Below are 7,087 nucleotides of genomic sequence, written 5' to 3'. Positions count from 1 at the left end.
GGCTTGAATGCAAACATGGCATTGTGATGTCATGTGTGATGTCACAAACAGATAAGTTCAAAGTCTTGGCAACAAGAACGTCAGTTAGTTAGGAGGTTGGTTAGCTCCTTAGGGAAGTCTAATATCCACTGCAGCTAGCACAGAGATAGCTGGCTGGAATGCAAACATGGCATTCTGATGTCACGCGTGATGTCACAACAGATGAGCTCAAAGTCTTGGCAACAAGAAAGTCAGTTAACAGTCAGACTGAGTCTGGACACAGTCAGGCTGGATGTTCAGAACAGGGGAGGATCTACACTCATGGTTTTTAACGTCAAGGAAGAGGTAAGAAATGGTTTTCATATTTGGATGAATTACGTCCTACTTTCAACGTTCATAACATGTTATTAAAATGTGACACCAGAGAGCGCTGCAGAGCAACCAGGAACCAACATTAGGGAAACAGCATTTTGACAGGGGAAAACAAAGGTAAGAATTGCTTTAATTTACAAGTATGCTCTGTGACGTTTTAGAACGGCAAATCTAATATTGTTCTAATAACAACAAACAGGTCAGTGTAGACCCAGCCCAGGTGGTGATAAACAAGTTTGCCTGGGAGCTAGAGTTATGTTATCATAGGAAGGGAGTTTTAGAACAATTTGCAGGTAGGGTTGCTAACTCATGAGCCGCCAACATTTAAGTCCTTTATGGACATCTTGCCATGAAAAGAATCTACAGTATATGTGACGGTTTCAGCTAATTAGCAGAAGCATTTGCCTGATTCTGAATTTAACATTCCACCCCCTCCCCTTAATGGACTTCATCTGCTTTTTGTATAGCATCATGTTGGAGGTCCTTCTAAACCTTGACTCCAGAAATCTCCATTTTGCCAGTAATTGAAGTTTGGATTTGCTTACCTCAATTCATATTGACAAATGAAGGATTCTTTTCCGTTATTCATAGCAGTATGTGATATCTAGTAAATGCAGTCAAATGCTCTTCCACTGAGTTATACCCCAAATGCAAAATGCCTTTCTCTTCTGTCTAAACCAAGTATTTTTAGTGAGTTCATAAGATGTTCAACACCACCTTGTGCTTTTATATGGTTGATTTAACTCTTTTTTCTTTGATATGGGCCTGAATTATAGGTTTGCTGTTTCTAACAGAAAACCTGCAAACATAAAAATATTAACTCTGATTAGTACTCTTTGTCATCTTTTTCCCTTTTGCATGTTTAAAGTTTGTCTAATTCGTATTTTACTTTTACAGAAAAGGAATTTAACAAAGAACTAGTTCAGCCATTTGTTGTGGGAGGGTGTGGAGTGAACTGGCCTGTAAACAGGTTGGGGGGTGCTGAAGTTCAACAAATGCTTAGTTTGTGGGTGTGTTGTTTTCCCCCCATTGTACCAGGTGGCAGAGTGGTTTGTTTAATCTAAAAAAGAGGATGTTCCTTCCCATGTTTGCTATGGTGTGGATCTCATCCAGGGCCAGATTTAGGTTTGATGAGGCCCTAAGCTACTGAAGGTAATGGGGCCCTTTATATGTACAGCTGTCCTTTGTCAACAACAAATTGTCACTGTTTTTTGTGTTGAGTATATGCTATATGATAATGTATGGACCTAATAGGTATCTAAAGCCATTTGCACATAACAAAATATGTATTTTATCAAAGTAATTGTTGAATTGAAATACAATTAAGAAGTATATTAATAGTGAAATACAATTAAGAAGAAGTATATTTTTGGGAGCCCCCAAGAGAGTGGGGCCCTAAGCTATAGCTTGTTTAGCTTATACATAAATCCGGCACTGATCATCTCCCGAAAGCTTCTCTTCCAGAACCATTTAGTACAGCGATTGTTGTAGCTGTGGAACATCACATGGTTTCAGAAAACAGTCCATCCCATAATTCAGTCTGGGGAGGGCTGGTCTATGACTTGTAGTCAACTGACTTCTGAACCCTATGTACCATGACATGGTATTGAAGCGACTCAACAAGAAGCAATGGTGGACAATGCCTGTTGATGATTTACTGCATAGTATGAGATTATACATTTCAGAGCCAACTTTAAAATAAAATAATAATAATAATAATAATAATAATAATAATAATAATAATAATAATGGACTCCGTTTCACACATTTTACAAAGAATCTGCCTTGGCTGTGGTGAATGCCAGACACAAGATCTGAAACCAGTCAGAATTCTTTTGATTTGTTTTGTTAATGCTTGTCGGTCAAAAAGATAATACAAGGTGGATCATGATTTAAATAAAAGTGGAGTCTTTGAGAGTCTTGGTCAAGACGGCCAATAACTTCCTTCATAAATTTTTCCTTGGGTTAGGTATTCAACATTTTTCTTTTGCCCATAACTCCATACCAAGTCGCAGATTCATCCAAAAGGCTTTCTCAGATTTATAAAGTTCCAAAATGGAATGGGCATGAAGATATTGTTTTTCTTCTGTGTGGGACTGAGATGGATATGGGTCCAGCAAACTGCAAGCAGGTTGGCTTTCATCAGTGAAACAAGTCCTCAGTGAGGAAATAAGCAAGTCCAGCTAGGCAATGTAGATGGTTTGATGGTAGAACTCTTCCATGGATTGGCTGGGATGATTGGCATGACTCTTCTGTTGCACAGTTTGTCTAGGTGCATTAAGTTCTACATCCACTTCATCTGCTACTTTCTTGCACTTCTCTGCTATTGTGCTGAAGGTCTTTTGACTAGCTTCCCTGTGTTGTTGTATTACACCCAGCAAATGCTGCATACGGGCTTTCATTTCCATTACATCTATTCACAGCTTGGGTGACTGGCCCTGGCACTGAAGAATATTTGCTTATAATCACAAGGCAATCAATACAAGTTGATCTCCATGATCACACAACAACTGGTATGAAAGTTTTCTTCAGTTGCGAGACAATGCTTGTGTGATTTGCTGCAAACACACAGACGCTCTTGTATTTCTGAGTCCACCGTTTTTCACACAGCATTGGTCTGTTGGTATTAGATGTCATTTTTGGATAACTTAATGTATTTTCTTATGATGACCTTACCTTAATTGTGTCAACTGTATTACACATATCACTTACACTGTTCAGATAATTAACAGAGAGATTAAGTCTATGGAATGAGCAGTAGGGGGCAAACATTGCCCGAGGATAGAATGCCTTGATTTGTGCTTGAACCTTCTTTTCCTGTCCTGCTTCCAAACTCATTGTATTGTTGTCCAAGTAACTAATTGAGACCTGGTCAAAAATTAGAACAAACAGGTATGATTGTTTTGGATATGGCTATTGCAGTTTGGTCAGAGACTGAAATTCCTCATGTACATTTATGCATTCTCATCATTTTATTTCACAAATCTTTCACCTAGAGATAGTTGTTCTATACCAGGAATAGCTGCTGTTTCATCTGCTAAAACTGAGAATTTCATGAGACATTAGCCTCCATAACTATTTATTCACTCGAATGTTTCCCACACAATTTCATTAACACAGTCTATGTTTGGGCAGATGTGTACTTAGCACTATCACCCCCAGTTTCAGTAATAATAATAATAATAATAATAATAATAATAATAATAATAATAGCATCCCCTGCCTCAGCATGAAACTGTAAAAGGTCTATCGTGCTAATTGTGGTATTGGTCTTACGATGGAGCAAGACCATGCGCGTTGCTTGATATTACAGTGTACAGCTTTTGTTTAGTTGCCTGTATAGCTTGGAAGCAAAGATTGTTTAAATTATTCCTCTGAACATGACACTGTTTCCCTCCACCTCCCAATAAATAAAGAGAGTCAAACCCACAGGAGATGAATTGGTGACCTAAGGGAATAACAGCTGAGGAAAATCTAGCCTGGGCATCACCATTCAACTCCGACCAGGCCAGAGCATGTCAGGCGGTACTCTTTAGCCTCTACAAAAGGTTCTGACTCTGAAGCAGTGGTGGAGGAGAACACCACCCATTGACTGCTATGAGCAGCAGTGGCAGACCATGATGGAGGTGGGAGAGCCATGGCAGATCTTTTGCCCACAAAACCCAATTGCAGACCTTGCCATTTTGCCACTGCCCAAGGCTATCTTAAGACACCATTCACTGTGCCTGAGTAAAGATTAAATACTTTTTAATTGATGCATTAGGGAGGGAGTGTGTTTGGGTGTGTGTGCATGTGTGTCCTTTGATCTACTTTTGTGCATTATTAAAGTTTTTGATTTTCAAATAAGAAAGTGGAACTAAAGTAGAACAAAAAAAGTAACACCTCTGCAGCAACTACTATTCCTGTTTACTCCCATCCTCTTATTAAAGAGAACATAACCCTGTTGATATTGCAGTTTCCCAAGCACAGCGGAATGATGAGGAGTACGTGCCACATACTCTATATTACTTTATTTACACTTCAAAGCTGGTAGATTACAGAGAAACATCTTGCCTCTGCCGGAGCAGAGAAAGCATCCTCTCTCCTCTAAAGCACGGAGAGAACACTGTGAGAACAGTGAAAAACAGGAAACCAGTGTACGTCACATCCAGTCTCCTTTCCCGTGAGAAACTCCAACAGCAATTGACTGTGGAATGTAAACACCTGTCTCGTGACAAGCACTTTCGCTGCACAGTGAAGGAAGCAGAAACCAACAAACCCTACAACAGTCTTATGATTTTTCTTTTTCTTTGAAGCACAATTAGTTTTCATTTCCATCCATTGATGCTGTCAGGCAAAGCTGTTGCCGAGTGGATCACGACAGAGGGGAGTTCAATTAATACATCGTTTCTGAAACTTATCTGACAATGAACACTCACCCCCCCGTCTCTCTCTCTCACATACACACACACACACATGGAATAAAATGTGTATTCAGTTTGCCTGTGCAGTCATATCTAAGTCTCCCTTGGCTGCTAGCCAAGACCTCTAAAAACCCATTAAGGCTATTAGAGAAATTATTTCCTTTCCATTTTGAGCTGGGTAAATTTCACAGTTATCGCAAGTAAGAGGAAATGAATTGGGAGGATATCTGTCTAGGGATGGCTTGCCCTATAGTAGGAATTAAGCCAAGGAAATGTAAAGCCCCATTTATTTCCCTTTGTGCCATTTGCACAGGAGAGCCGGTGGGTGGCAGTGTAATCTAAGCCTTGTGCACCAAATGTCTCTAGGGAGGAAATCTTACGCACTTCTGACTGGCAGCTGTGAGCAATGGAAGCTCTTCTCCTTGCAATTATAGACTTTACTGGAAATCAACTTTGCCTGGAAAAAAAAGCAGTGTGTAAACCAATATTTTCCATGCACTGCAGCCTGCTGTAGAAGAGAGATTCCAAATGACGGCTCCGGGTGCAGCAAATACTAGAAAAACTAGAAAACACTAGAAACACTAGAAATACTAGAAAACACTTCAGATGAATCCCAGAACTTTGTCTGAACAATCACACAGAGTGTTGTGTTTAGACTCTATCGTGCAATGCCACTTACTTGTTTGATGTTAGTCAACAAAGGGCTAATTTTCTTGGGGCAGAGAATACAATTTGGACAGAATTTTCTATTTAGTTTTTGACTGATTTGTAGCTTTGCATCCATGATTAGACCAAAGGGGAAGTGAGGTGACTAGTAGCCAGCCTGAGAAGTATTGACCAGGCCAAGGCTTGCCTAAACAACACATAGCTGAACATAACTGACCTGCCATGTGGTGGTAGTAACAACAACAACAACAACAACAACAACAACAACAACAACAACACTAAACAAGAAATAAAATAAAATTTGCACCCCATCCACCTGACTGGGTTGTCCAAGCCACTATGGGCAGCTTCCAACATATACAAAAACATAATAAAACAGCATGGTTTAATATTTTATTATGGTACGTCTTCTTGCCCCTGTTTTTAAGGTTCCATGTAGGTAAGAAAAACAGGGTAGTTGTTCAGGCTTTGATTGTCAGTGGTATGCATTTGGCATAAGTTGTGAAGCTTGGTTTAAAATGCCTTTTTAGTCAGTTCTGTGGACCTACAGAATAGAGTTGCTTATGCAACTTGCTGTGTAGCTGCTGCTACTCAAAACACAACTGTATGCTAAGCAAAGTTTCTCCCCATTAAATAGGAGTGGCTACAACTATACGAAGATGATGTAAGTTTCCAGCAGACATTTAAAAGTTAAATCAGAAGGCGCTTGCTGAATCTCTATTGGCAGAGCATTCCACAGAACTGGGCTCACTTTCTTGCTGCTGTCAGATGAGCCTTGCCAACTTGGGGAATGACCAGCCACACTTCTGTGGATGATCTGAGTGAAGGAGCTGAGATATAAGGAGCTTGAAAACATTTCTGTCTACCCAGGCATTTGATGGTAGAAGAATCCTGTTCCTGGCAATCTTGAGAGCCCTAGATAAAATCACGTTTTAAAGCGAAACTGTTTTAAGAATGCTTAACTGTTTTAGAATGCTTAAGAAACAATCCGAATGTGTTTGCTTCCCTGAGATGCTTCAGGAGGAAAGGCAGAATATAAATTTAATAAATAAGATATGTATCCTAAACCAATGAAGTTTGGGGCTTTGGCCCAACACCAATTCAGGTATAATAGCAGGAGTAGTCAACCTTTTTATACCTACCGCCCACTAATGCATCTTTCTTGATGGTAAAATTTCCTTACCGCCCCCAGTGCTTGATGGAAGGAGGATTCAGCCCACCTAGAATCTTGAAACGCCCAGTAGTGGGCGGTAGGGACCAGGTTGACAACCCCTGCTTTATAGTCTCACTTCAAGGGTGAGAGGTTTCTGAGTGATGGGACATGAACTCCTATGGACTGCAGTAACAGTTCCCACACAGCCCTCCAGTCTGGGCTGATGTTGTGCTGAGTTACCCAGGCAGGCAGAGATGAGCCAGGTCTGGCCCGCCCATTTACTCTACCCAGGTCTCAGTATTACACACCAGGTCAGCTCACTTATCTACAATTAAATCGTGCATAGGCATGGTTTTATTACTGACCATCTTAGCATTCACCTGCAGAACCACCAGACTGTTGGCAGCAATGGTAGAGCATTCATTAGTACCAGGGATAGGAGAGAGCTTCGTGGGAGATATTAGGCTCAAGTGGCACTGTGGGTTAAACCACAAAGCCTAGGACTTGCCGATCA

General features: G+C 40.5%; 1 long non-coding RNA gene across 1 annotated transcript; it reads left to right on the top strand.

Annotated features, from left to right (window-relative positions):
- Window positions 1-233: 233 nt before the first annotated feature.
- On the top strand, window positions 234-6,363 carry LOC307220270. Its single transcript, XR_013840803.1, has 2 exons — window positions 234-324; window positions 6,058-6,363. It is a non-coding gene; the product is annotated as an uncharacterized lncRNA (long non-coding RNA).
- Window positions 6,364-7,087: the final 724 nt, after the last annotated feature.

This window comes from Podarcis cretensis (assembly GCF_951804945.1).
Source record: "Podarcis cretensis genome assembly, chromosome: 7".
NCBI lineage: Eukaryota > Metazoa > Chordata > Lepidosauria > Squamata > Lacertidae > Podarcis > Podarcis cretensis.
The sequence above is the reverse complement of the archived record's forward strand: the minus strand, read 5'-3'. Positions and strand labels throughout refer to the sequence as shown.